The 13357-nt window shown below is 40.5% G+C and overlaps 3 non-coding genes across 3 annotated transcripts in view; all 3 read left to right on the forward strand.

Moving 5' to 3' along the window:
• The first annotated feature begins 8505 nt into the window (after positions 1-8505).
• LOC148165275 (small subunit ribosomal RNA) lies at positions 8506-10426 on the forward strand. The gene has a single exon (XR_015771615.1). It is a non-coding gene; the product is annotated as a small subunit ribosomal RNA (ribosomal RNA).
• A 1616-nt stretch (positions 10427-12042) lies between these two features.
• Positions 12043-12199, forward strand: LOC148165276 (5.8S ribosomal RNA). Its single transcript, XR_015771614.1, has one exon. It is a non-coding gene; the product is annotated as a 5.8S ribosomal RNA (ribosomal RNA).
• Positions 12200-12857: 658 nt separating this feature from the next.
• LOC148165277 (large subunit ribosomal RNA) overlaps positions 12858-13357 on the forward strand; it is a 4040-nt gene continuing 3540 nt past the window's right edge. Inside the window, exon 1 of the ribosomal RNA XR_015771616.1 lies at positions 12858-13357. This exon is cut by the window's right edge and continues 3540 nt beyond it. This is a non-coding gene — a ribosomal RNA (large subunit ribosomal RNA).

A 13357-nucleotide genomic window follows, 5' to 3' on the forward strand; every position in this document is an offset into this window, starting at 1 on the left:
TTCCAGACCTGACACATAGATGGCGCCATTTTAGGGTCAGTTAGGTCAAATTATGCTTAAAATTCAAGAAAAATACGTAAATTAACCCAGAATCTTGTAATTTTTGACATTTCTGAAGTTCCAGACCTGACACATAGATGACGCCATTTTAGGGTCAGGTCAGGTCAAATTATGCTTAAAATTCAAGAAAAATACGTAAATTAACCCAGAATCTTGTAATTTTTGACATTTCTGAAGTTCCAGACCTGTCATATAGATGGCGCCATTTTTGAGTTAAAATAGGCGCCAAAATTCAAAAACAATATGTAAAATAAAGGAAAAAACAGTAATTTTTGACATTTCTGAAGTTCCAGACCTGACACATAGATGACGCCATTTTAGGGTCAGGTCAGGTCAAATTATGCTTAAAATTCAAGAAAAATACGTAAATTAACCCAGAATCTTGTAATTTTTTGACATTTCTGAAGTTCCAGACCTGTCATATAGATGGCGCCATTTTTGAGTTAAAATAGGCGCCAAAATTCAAAAACAATATGTAAAATAAAGGAAAAAACAGTAATTTTTGACATTTCTGAAGTTCCAGACCTGACACATAGATGGCGCCATTTTAGGGTCAGGTCAGGTCAAATTATGCTTAAAATTCAAGAAAAATACGTAAATTAACCCAGAATCTTGTAATTTTTGACATTTATGAAGTTCCAGACCTGTCATATAGATGACGCCATTTTAGGGTCAGGTCAGGTCAAATTATGCTTAAAATTCAAGAAAAATACGTAAATTAACCCAGAATCTTGTAATTTTTGACATTTCTGAAGTTCCAGACCTGACACATAGATGGCGCCATTTTAGGGTCAGTTAGGTCAAATTATGCTTAAAATTCAAGAAATATACGTAAATTAACCCACAATCTTGTAATTTTTGACATTTCTGAAGTTCCAGACCTGACACATAGATGGCGCCATTTTAGGGTCAGTTAGGTCAAATTATGCTTAAAATTCAAGAAAAATACGTAAATTAACCCAGAATCTTGTAATTTTTGACATTTATGAAGTTCCAGACCTGTCATATAGATGACGCCATTTTAGGGTCAGGTCAGGTCAAATTATGCTTAAAATTCAAGAAAATACGTAAATTAACCCAGAATCTTGTAATTTTTGACATTTCTGAAGTTCCAGACCTGTCATATAGATGGGCGCCATTTTAGGGTCAGGTCAGGTCAAATTATGCTTAAAATTCAAGAAAAATACGTAAATTAACCCAGAATCTTGTAATTTTTGACATTTCTGAAGTTCCAGACCTGTCATATAGATGGCGCCATTTTTGAGTCAAAATAGGCGCCAAAATTCAAAAACAATATGTAAAATAAAGGAAAAAAACAGTAATTTTTGACATTTCTGAAGTTCCAGACCTGACACATAGATGGCGCCACTTTAGGGTCAAAATGGGCGCCAAATTTCAAAAAAATATGTAAATAAAGTAAAAACCAGTAATTTTTGACATTTCTGAAGTTCCAGACCTGACACATAGATGACGCCATTTTAGGGTCAGGTCAGGTCAAATTATGCTTAAAATTCAAGAAAAATACGTAAATTAACCCAGAATCTTGTAATTTTTGACATTTCTGAAGTTCCAGACCTGTCATATAGATGGCGCCATTTTTGAGTTAAAATAGGCGCCAAAATTCAAAAACAATATGTAAAATAAAGGAAAAAACAGTAATTTTTGACATTTCTGAAGTTCCAAACCTGACACATAGATGACGCCATTTTAGGGTCAGGTCAGGTCAAATTATGCTTAAAATTCAAGAAAAATACGTAAATTAACCCAGAATCTTGTAATTTTTGACATTTCTGAAGTTCCAGACCTGTCATATAGATGGCGCCATTTTTGAGTTAAAATAGGTGCCAAAATTCAAAAACAATATGTAAAATAAAGGAAAAAACAGTAATTTTTGACATTTCTGAAGTTCCAAACCTGACACATAGATGACGCCATTTTAGGGTCAGGTCAGGTCAAATTATGCTTAAAATTCAAGAAAAATACGTAAATTAACCCAGAATCTTGTAATTTTTGACATTTATGAAGTTCCAGACCTGACACATAGATGGCGCCATTTTAGGGTCAGTTAGGTCAAATTATGCTTAAAATTCAAGAAAAATACGTAAATTAACCCAGAATCTTGTAATTTTTGACATTTCTGAAGTTCCAGACCTGACACATAGATGACGCCATTTTAGGGTCAGGTCAGGTCAAATTATGCTTAAAATTCAAGAAAAATACGTAAATTAACCCAGAATCTTGTAATTTTTGACATTTCTGAAGTTCCAGACCTGTCATATAGATGGCGCCATTTTTGAGTTAAAATAGGCGCCAAAATTCAAAAACAATATGTAAAATAAAGGAAAAAACAGTAATTTTTGACATTTCTGAAGTTCCAGACCTGACACATAGATGACGCCATTTTAGGGTCAGGTCAGGTCAAATTATGCTTAAAATTCAAGAAAAAATACGTAAATTAACCCAGAATCTTGTAATTTTTGACATTTCTGAAGTTCCAGACCTGTCATATAGATGGCGCCATTTTTGAGTTAAAATAGGCGCCAAAATTCAAAAACAATATGTAAAATAAAGGAAAAAACAGTAATTTTTGACATTTCTGAAGTTCCAGACCTGACACATAGATGGCGCCATTTTAGGGTCAGGTCAGGTCAAATTATGCTTAAAATTCAAGAAAAATACGTAAATTAACCCAGAATCTTGTAATTTTTGACATTTCTGAAGTTCCAGACCTGTCATATAGATGGCGCCACTAAATTATGTTTTCGACTAACAGGTGGCGATACCAACATTAATAGTTACAGAAAGCTGTAATTTTTTTGACTTTCAAGTTTAGGTAACTGTTCTACAGATGGCGCCAGCATTGCTACAAATACAGGAACCTGTAGTTGTTTTTTGACATTTGACATCTTGACCTAATCTATAGGTCTAAAGATCAGCAATAGAATGGACTTCAAAGTTGATAATAAAGCTTTATTTTTATTATATATCGTAAATGGATTGTGTTTAAGCATAACGTTTGAATGGTTATGCAACCGCGGAAACTAATTGTTGCCGAACTTTCGTCTTTCCTTTGCATTCTTGAATAACGGAAATATAGATGGATTATTTTTGTGCATGAATTTTAAATTGTTATGCAACCATGAAAACACTAATTATTTTCTTTTTTCGGAGTTTTTTCAGATTATTGAAAGTCTGACACAAAACCTGTCCGTAACTGCGGCGTTCTCGCCAAACGCTACAGCTTGAAAAATCTAAAATTCGCATAGTCTAAATGTCCGAGAAAAATCGAAATTAAATGAAAACGAACAAAAGTTCGGACCGAACTAACATTAATCGAAAGTGGATGTCATAATTTTAAGTCCCTAACTAAACGGGATCTAAAACCCTTTCGAAACTGTGGCGTTCGAATTTTGATGAAAATTATTCCAAGTCCAAAGTCGGAACTGAAGCGTTCACATTGAACGCTACAGTTTCGAGAATCTATTCGGAACTGAAGCGTTCATATTGAACGCTACAGTTTCGAGAATCTATTCGGAACTGAAGCGTTCACATTGAACGCTACAGTTTCGAGAATCTATTCGGAACTGAAGCGTTCACATTGAACGCTACAGTTTCGAGAATCTATTCGGAACTGAGGCGTTCACTTTGAACGTTACAGTTTCGAAAGGACAAAATTAACAAAGACCAAAAGTCCGAGAAAAATTGAAATTAAATGGAAATGAACAAAAGTTCGGACCGAACTAACATTAATCGAAAGTGGATGTCATAATTTTAAGTCCCTAACTAAACGGGATCTAAAACCCTTTCGAAACTGTGGCGTTCGAATTTTGATGAAAATTATTCTAAGTCCAAAGTCGGAACTGAAGCGTTCACATTGAACGCTACAGTTTCGAAAATCTATTCGGAACTGAAGCGTTCACACTGGCGATTGCTTATGCAACCATGAAAGCAGAAATATGAAACGCTACAGTTTCGAAAACTCATTCGGAACTGAAGCGTTCACACTGGCGATTGTTTATGCAACCATGAAAGCACAAAAATGAAACGCCACAGTTGCGAAAACTCATTCGGAACTGATGCGTTTACACCGAACGCTACAGTTTTGAAACCTCGTTCGGAACTGATGCGTTCAAAAATGTCGAAATTTTTACAAGTCCAGTTTCGGAACTGTAGCGACTGCATGGACTTAGCGCGAAAAGGACACATTCAGTGGGAACTGTAGCGGTAGGGACCCGTAAAAAAAATAATAAAATATTTTATTTTTTGCTTTTTACCTTCCGTATACACATTTTTTTTTTTTTTTTTTTTTTTTTTTTTTTTTTTTTTTTAAGTCCAAATTGGGAACTGTAGCGGTCAACAGAAAAAAAAAACTTTTTCCATCAACCACATACAATTCCCTTTTTAATATAATATTATTATTTATATTAATATTATAATTATTCATAATATATTACTGAACATTTGCTTCTCCTCAGTTTCGTTCTTTGGTTTCCAATATCATTCACTTGATCATATTTAATTCAAGCTTGTTATCGGAGGAGAAACAAGTCTTTCACAATTTTCACCAGTTCTGCTTACCATGTGACGGATCTTTTGTTTTTCAACGGGCGGAACAATAATCGAGATTTTTACTGCTTGGTGTTTCGGGCTTTGTGTTTTATTTTATAGATCCGTCACATTATTCAAGTAAATTATTCAATTCAATTTGTCGTCTGCATTAGAGTCAAGATTATTAATTTCATCTCATTTGCAGACGACTTTGGATAAGAGCACTGGGTGGTCACGTTTTTTAACTAGCGGTGAATTAGCTAATTCGTTCGCAAAATGCACGTTACAGGCGGACTAATTCACATTTCGCTATTCATCGAGAAATTTTTATTCACAGCGGTATATTGTCTTTCTAGAGATTTACCACTTTTTATTTCATCGATGTATTTTTATTTTTAATTTAGCATAATATCATTAAACGGGGTCGCGATGTACGAGAGGTAACAGATCGTACGGACGCGCACATTTGATTTCATGTCAATCCATTCATCGTGCGTACTTGTCCGTCATCGCTGCCACTTACCATCAGTACTCCCTATATATGCCGCCGCGGCAGCGATCAGCTCTGAATCGCTCGATGCGTGAAACGATCGAAATCCCATAGTGCGCCGGCCGCTCGCTATGGGCGAGGGGTAGAGTAAAACGGTCTGATCGCTCGGTGCAAAAGTCCGTTTGGGTACTTAGAGACGGAATTTTAAAATTCTGATTTCGCAGATCAATTTCAAGGATTATTAGGACTCGAATGCTGTCGACCATGTTTTGTAAAAAAAGTTTTTTACGTTTTTACGGCAATTTGACTGAACGCTACAGTTTCGAAAAAAAGTCGGAACTGTGGCGTTCGATCGAAATTTTTCCAAGTCCGAAGTCGAAACTGTAGCGTTCGAACAAAATTTTTCTAAGTCCGAAGTCGAAACTGTAGCGGTCGACCAAAATTTTTCTAAGTCCGATTCGATCTGTAGCGTTCGAACAAAATTTTTCTAAGTCCGAAGTCGAAACTGTAGCGTTCGGCGCTCATTCGTCTAAGTCCGAACTCGGAAGTGTAGCGGTTGACAAATTTACATTGACCAAAAGTCCGAGAAAAATCGAAATTAAATCCAAACGAACAAATGTTTGGGTCGATCTAGCATCGATAGAAGGTAGATTTTATAATTTCAAGCTCCTAATTAAACGGGATCTAAAACCCTCTGGAAACTGAGGCGTTCGAAATTTTGATGAAAAATTTTTCTAAGTCCGAAATAGGAACTGTGGCGGTCGAGCGAAATTTTCTAAGTCCGTAGTCGAAACTGAGGTGTTCGAATTTTTGATAAAAATTTTTCTAAGTCTCATGTTGGAACTGTGGCGGTCGAGCGAAATTTTTTCCAAGTCCGAAGTCGAAACTGTAGCGTTCGAACGAAATTTTTCTAAGTCCGAAGTCGAAACTGTAGCGTTCGGCGCTCATTCGTCTAAGTCCGAAGTCGGAAGTGTAGCGGTTGACAAATTTACATTGACCAAAAGTACAGAAAAATCGAAATTAAATGCAAACGAACAAATGTTTGGGTCGAACTAACATCGATAGAAGGTAGATTTTATAATTTCAAGCTTCTAAATAAACGGGATCTAAAACCCTCTGGAACTGAGGCGTTCGAAATTTTGATGAAAATTTTTTCTAAGTCCCGAAATAGGAACTGTTGGCGGTCGAGCGAAATTTTTCTAAGTCCGTAGTCGAAACTGAGGTGTTCGAATTTTTGATAAAAATTTTTCTAAGTCTCATGTTGGAACTGTGGCGGTCGAGCGAAATTTTTCCAAGTCCGAAGTCGAAACTGTAGCGTTCGAACGAAATTTTTCTAAGTCCGAAGTCGAAACTGTAGCGGTCGACCAAAATTTTTCTAAGTCCGATTCGAAACTGAGGCGTTCGACCCGAAAATTTTCTAAGTCCAATTCGAAACTGTGGCGGTCGATGCGAAATTTTTCTAAGTCCGAAGTCGAAACTGTAGCGTTCGGCGCTCATTCGTCTAAGTCCGAAGTCGGAAGTGTAGCGGTTGATAAATTTACATTGACCAAAAGTCCCAGAAAAATCGAAATTAAATGCAAACGAACAAAAGTTACGGTCGAACTAACACCAAACAAGGGTGGCTGTGATAATTTCAAACCCCTAACTAAACGGGATCTAAAACCCTCTGGAAACTGAGGCGTTCGAAATTTTGATGAAAATTATTCTAAGTCCGAAGTCGGAACTGAGGTGTTCGGTCGAAATGCCGTAAAAACGTAAAAAATATTTTTTTCAAAACACCGTTAACGGCATTCGAGTCCTAATGACCCTTGAAATTGATCTGCGAAATCAGAATTTAAAATTCCGTCTCTAAGTACCCAAACGGACTTTTGCACCGAGCGATCAGGACCGATTTACCCGACCCCTCGCCCATAGCGGAGCGGCCGGCGCGCTATGGGATTTCGACCGTTTCGCGCATCGAGTGATTCAGAGCTGAACGCTGCCCGCGCTGGCATATAATAGGGATAGTAGTGGTGGTATGTAGCAGCGGACAAAAGCGTACGATCGAAATGTGATTTTATGTGCGTCCGATTATCTTGTTACCTCTCGTACACCGCGACTTACCCGTAGTTGGGACGATGGCCGGAATGTGTACCCTGTGGACCCACCATCGTTTGAGGGATGACAAATCTTGCCATTGACCATGCACAGCGAGATTGCGGATGCGGCGAGCGTTTCTATGTTAGCGGTCCAAATGCAATCAAAGATTTTATGTGTTCGTGTCAGAACGACCAAAAATTAACAAATGCGTCAACTCACTAAAGTCCGAGCGAGAATTTTGAAATAAATAAAATTTCATAAACTCGTAACGTGTGAATATTTCTAAAGAGAAATCTCACAATAAACCGTCGCTTTCAATCTAGCGAAGAGTATGGAGAATGTTTGAACTTTTGCTTGTCGACGACGATATTTTTTCTTTACGATAAAATTTCAAGTCGATGTGCCCAAAAATCTCTAAATTTTGAACTGGGAAATTATTTCTTCGTCCGATGAATCGCATTGATCTCTGTTTTTGACGAAAAAAAGACGGATAAAATGCAGCATTCAATCAAGGATATAAAATAAAAGAAAAATTTTCCGTAAAAACTATATTACAATGGAGGATTATGTTTCTACTTTTCGTCCGATGAGTCGCAACAAAAATAAGTAATCCATCCGTCGTTGTTCGTTTAGTCGATCTGAATGCACTGTAAAAATTTATTAAAGTAAAATGTTACGTTTGCATTTCATGAATTTTGACAAACGTGTACCGAAATGTGTACAAATTATTTATTTCGACGACGACGACAACTTAGAACGGATGAATAAAATTAATTGTTGCAAGATTCAAACAAGGATGAAAAAGTCATAGAAAATTATTCCGTAACCATGATATTGGATTATTTTTTCTTCACTCTCTCCTCCGATGAGTCGCAACAAATAAAAATCCATAAATCAATTCATCCGTCGTTGTTCGTTTAGTCGATCTGAATGCACTGTAAAAATTTATTAAAGTAAAAATGTTACGTTGCATTTCATGAATTTTGACAAACGTGTACCCCGAAGTGTGTACAAATTATTTATTTCGACGACGACGACAACTTAGAACGGATGAATAAGAATAAAATTGTTGCAGGAGATTCAATCAAGGATGATGTGAAAAAAATGTCGAAAAATTTTCCATCCAGAAAGATCGCGTGGCGTTACGTCTCTTCTTACGAGGTTTTCGTTTCGCAGACACGCACACTTTCTTCAAAACAATAATAGGAAAGTGTTCAGTTTTTTATAAGAGCAGCAGGTGTCTTTCCGAAATTCTACGATTATTGTAGCTTATATGACTAGAAGGAAAGAAAGACTAAAACTCTCTTATTTTAAAACAAGAACGCAGTTCCCTGGTTGATCCTGCCAGTAGTCATATGCTTGTCTCAAAGATTAAGCCATGCATGTCTCAGTACAAGCCAAATTAAGGTGAAACCGCGAAAGGCTCATTAAATCAGTTATGGTTCCTTAGATCGTACCCACATTTACTTGGATAACTGTGGTAATTCTAGAGCTAATACATGCAAACAGAGCTCCAACCGGAAACGGAAGGAGCGCTTTTATTAGATCAAAACCAATCGGTGGCGGTCTCCGTCATCGTACAACTTGGTGACTCTGAATAACTTTACGCTGATCGCACGGTCTCGCACCGGCGACGCATCTTTCAAATGTCTGCCTTATCAACTGTCGATGGTAGGTTCTGCGCCTACCATGGTTGTAACGGGTAACGGGGAATCAGGGTTCGATTCCGGAGAGGGAGCCTGAGAAACGGCTACCACATCCAAGGAAGGCAGCAGGCGCGCAAATTACCCACTCCCGGCACGGGGAGGTAGTGACGAAAAATAACGATACGGGACTCATCCGAGGCCCCGTAATCGGAATGAGTACACTCTAAACCCTTTAACGAGGATCAATTGGAGGGCAAGTCTGGTGCCAGCAGCCGCGGTAATTCCAGCTCCAATAGCGTATATTAAAGTTGTTGCGGTTAAAAAGCTCGTAGTCGAATCTGTGTCCCGCGCCGCCGGTTCATCGTTCGCGGTGTCAACTGGCGTGCCGCGGGACGTCCTGCCGGTGGGCTTAGCTCGAGAGGGCGGCCCAACTCAATCCCGCCGCGGTGCTCTTCATTGAGTGTCGAGGTGGGCCGGCACGTTTACTTTGAACAAATTAGAGTGCTTAAAGCAGGCTAAAACTTCGCCTGAATACAGTGTGCATGGAATAATGGAATAGGACCTCGGTTCTATTTTGTTGGTTTTCGGAACCCCGAGGTAATGATTAATAGGAACGGATGGGGGCATTCGTATTGCGACGTTAGAGGTGAAATTCTTGGATCGTCGCAAGACGGACAGAAGCGAAAGCATTTGCCAAAAACGCTTTCATTGATCAAGAACGAAAGTTAGAGGTTCGAAGGCGATCAGATACCGCCCTAGTTCTAACCATAAACGATGCCAGCTAGCGATCCGCCGACGTTCTTCCGATGACTCGGCGGGCAGCTTCCGGGAAACCAAAGCTTTTGGGTTCCGGGGGAAGTATGGTTGCAAAGCTGAAACTTAAAGGAATTGACGGAAGGGCACCACCAGGAGTGGAGCCTGCGGCTTAATTTGACTCAACACGGGAAACCTCACCAGGCCCGGACACCGGAAGGATTGACAGATTGAGAGCTCTTTCTTGATTCGGTGGGTGGTGGTGCATGGCCGTTCTTAGTTGGTGGAGCGATTTGTCTGGTTAATTCCGATAACGAACGAGACTCTAGCCTGCTAAATAGGCGTATTTCGACATCCCAAAGGCCCGTCGATCCTGGGTTCGCCCGGTGGTCGTGCGCGGTTTTTACTGTCGGCGTACAAACAATTCTTCTTAGAGGGACAGGCGGCTTCTAGCCGCACGAGATTGAGCAATAACAGGTCTGTGATGCCCTTAGATGTTCTGGGCCGCACGCGCGCTACACTGAAGGAATCAGCGTGTCCTCCCTGACCGAGCGGTCCGGGTAACCCGCTGAACCTCCTTCGTGCTAGGGATTGGGGCTTGCAATTGTTCCCCATGAACGAGGAATTCCCAGTAAGCGTGAGTCATAAGCTCGCGTTGATTACGTCCCTGCCCTTTGTACACACCGCCCGTCGCTACTACCGATTGAATGATTTAGTGAGGTCTTCGGACCGGTACGCGATGGCGTTTCGACGTCGTCGATGTCGCTGGGAAGATGACCAAACTTGATCATTTAGAGGAAGTAAAAGTCGTAACAAGGTTTCCGTAGGTGAACCTGCGGAAGGATCATTAACGTGTCCTCGTACACACGAATTTTGACATATGTATAATTTATTATTATGCATTTTTATTTGATCGTGTCGATGTACACTTTATGTTTTTACAACACCGTCGTCGATGACATGGAGTCGACGGCACGATCTTTTGTCGTGCCGTTGCTTGTTTCTTTTTGAAACACCGTGTGTACGACGTTTTGAACTACGAATCGTACATATTCGGAAAAACAATAGCGTTACGCTGGCCCGCAGCGCCGGTCCTTGCGATCGAGTTTTTCACCTTTTTTGAACGAGAAAAACCGAATTCGCTCGGGCATACGGCTGTTTCTTCGGGTACCTAGATTTTTTGATTTTTTTTGTACTATCTCTCGATCTTTTCCAATGATGGAAAAAAGGAGGGACGCTTTCGGTTTTTCGACCGGATCGCGGAAAGTTGTGAACTCCACCGCGAAAGTCGAAAGACGTTAGAAGTCCTCTTTTTTCGGACACACGGAGAGGATGTAGCAGAGTAGTCGAGAAAGAAGAAAATCGCAGGTGTCGAATTAGGTTACGACTCCGTGGGTTTTAAATGATTTACGCCCGGCTACGGGACCGGCGAGAAACGCTCCCGATTTTACGATTCGCGTGAATGATGTTCGTCGTTAGACGCTTCAAAGAGTTTTTTGAAAGCGCCGTTAAACGAGCGATCACACACACATCACACCTTGCTTTTTTAATGTTTTTGGTAGATGTGGTAAAGTGATTTCGTTAGAAACGGTAAAATTCTCTTTACGGAGCGTACGACTGCACCATTTCAAAATTATATACACCGTCAATCGTCATTAAGTCACGATATAGAACGGTAAACTTGAGGATTTTATGTTAGACGCTCAGTCTGGCACGTCTATAGATTTTTTCGTCAAAATTCACGATCTGTCTTCGGTTTGGCGACGAAAAAATATAGAAAGAAAATTGAAACACGAACACAAAGACCGCCCGCGAAAATCTCTTTTCGCTTACGGCGGATACTAATTCGCTTTTTCATAACGAGTACGATGATGTAATGATGTGTTGATTCCGATCGATCAAAAACCGTCTCTTCGTCACACTTTTTAAAGTGCTTGACACACGCACACTAAATGAAAGACACAATAAAGGAAAACTACCGAAAATGTAGTTTATGAGAGAAAGCAGCATTATTTATTAAAATTATTGCTGAGAAAAAGGAAATTGGCAAATTCCTAATTAAAATCGTATCGAACATGTCCCATCTTCACACATACATGCTCGTACTTTGCGTGTAAAAGCGGAGACCGCGTGAAAAAGAAAAGTGCTTCTTTTTCGGTGCGCGGATACAAATTTGTGTTTGGGTTAATATTTTTTTTAATTTTTTCGTACGCGTAAAACTGAGACCGACGATCGCGTTCCCTTTCAGACGAGAAAGTACGGACGAAAGACAATTAAGAGCGAGAATCATAAATATCCATACCACAACACCGAAATTTTAGACGTGGCACGTTTCGGAACCACGAAGATCATTTTCGTTTCGGATGTACGCACGTACGCAAAAATTTTTGCAAGACGTGTATAGACAGCTGGACGATCGGCATGATCGGGGTTCTTGTGGAACGAGCGTTTAAATTTTAAAAAGATTACCCTGAACGGTGGATCACTTGGCTCGTGGGTCGATGAAGAACGCAGCTAATTGCGCGTCAACTTGTGAACTGCAGGACACATGAACATCGACATTTCGAACGCACATTGCGGTCCTCGGATATAATGTTCCCGGACCACTCCTGGCTGAGGGTCGTGTCAATTTCAAAGACTGCTCGGTTTTCGTTTTCGGACGAAAACGTCGGAGCGTGTTGGATGTGTTGCGACGCGTCGAATAGGTACTCATTAATGTACGTGATCGTCACTTACGTCACGATATAACGACGCACGCCTCGAACGTGTGCCGAGACGTTTACTCGAGCGTGTTTTTTCGTCAAAAAGGACGGGACGGGTATGCTTTGTATTTTTTTTTTACAAAGTCCGTCGGACGTCCACCTTGCGAATCATAAATACGAAAGTGTTTACGTCGGCACATGTTCTTGCGTGGTGTGTCGTAGAATCGTGTGTTTGTGTGCGTTTCTCGTGCAGCGAGTAAATTTGCGCGACATCTTAAGACGCGAAAGCGACCAACTACTACTTGTTGTAGTTGTTGGCTGGTCTTTCGGCGTAGCACGTCCTATTTCTTCAACATGTCGTCATTTAAAAAAAAAAATGGCGTTTTAAGGTTGAGAACGTTATAGACGGTCGTCGTGTCCGAGACGTGTAATGCAAATCGCGACAGACGTCAGATCGTAAGCGTTTCTGTAAACTTAGCCATTTTTTAAAAAGAAAAATGACGAACACGTATAGCAAGGAATGGGAGACGTGTCGTGATCGTCGAAATGACCGAATGAAAAATTTTTATTTTTCATATGCGACCTCAGAGCAGGTGAGACTACCCGCTGAATTTAAGCATATTACTAAGCGGAGGAAAAGAAACTAACTAGGATTCCCTCAGTAGCGGCGAGCGAACAGGGAGAAGCCCAGCACCGAATCCCGCGGCCGAAACCGGACGCCGGGAAATGTGGTGTTAGGGAGGATCCGTCATCCCGAGATCGTGCGGCGCGTCCAAGTCCATCTTGAACGGGGCCACAGCCCATAGAGGGTGCCAGGCCCGTAGCGACCGCTGCCGATAACGGGAGGATCTCTCCTCAGAGTCGGGTTGCTTGAGAGTGCAGCCCTAAGTGGGTGGTAAACTCCATCTAAGGCTAAATATGACCACGAGACCGATAGCGAACAAGTACCGTGAGGGAAAGTTGAAAAGAACTTTGAAGAGAGAGTTCAATAGTACGTGAAACCGTTCAGGGGTAAACCTGAGAAACCCGAAAGGTCGAAAGGGGAGATTCAGCGTGACTCGATGGCGGCGCTGGACGAT

The sequence above is a fragment of the Gnatocerus cornutus genome, unplaced genomic scaffold (genome assembly GCF_029298725.1).
Source record: "Gnatocerus cornutus isolate USDA-ARS CGAHR unplaced genomic scaffold, icGnaCorn1.1 ctg00000420.1, whole genome shotgun sequence".
Lineage (NCBI taxonomy): Eukaryota > Metazoa > Arthropoda > Insecta > Coleoptera > Tenebrionidae > Gnatocerus > Gnatocerus cornutus.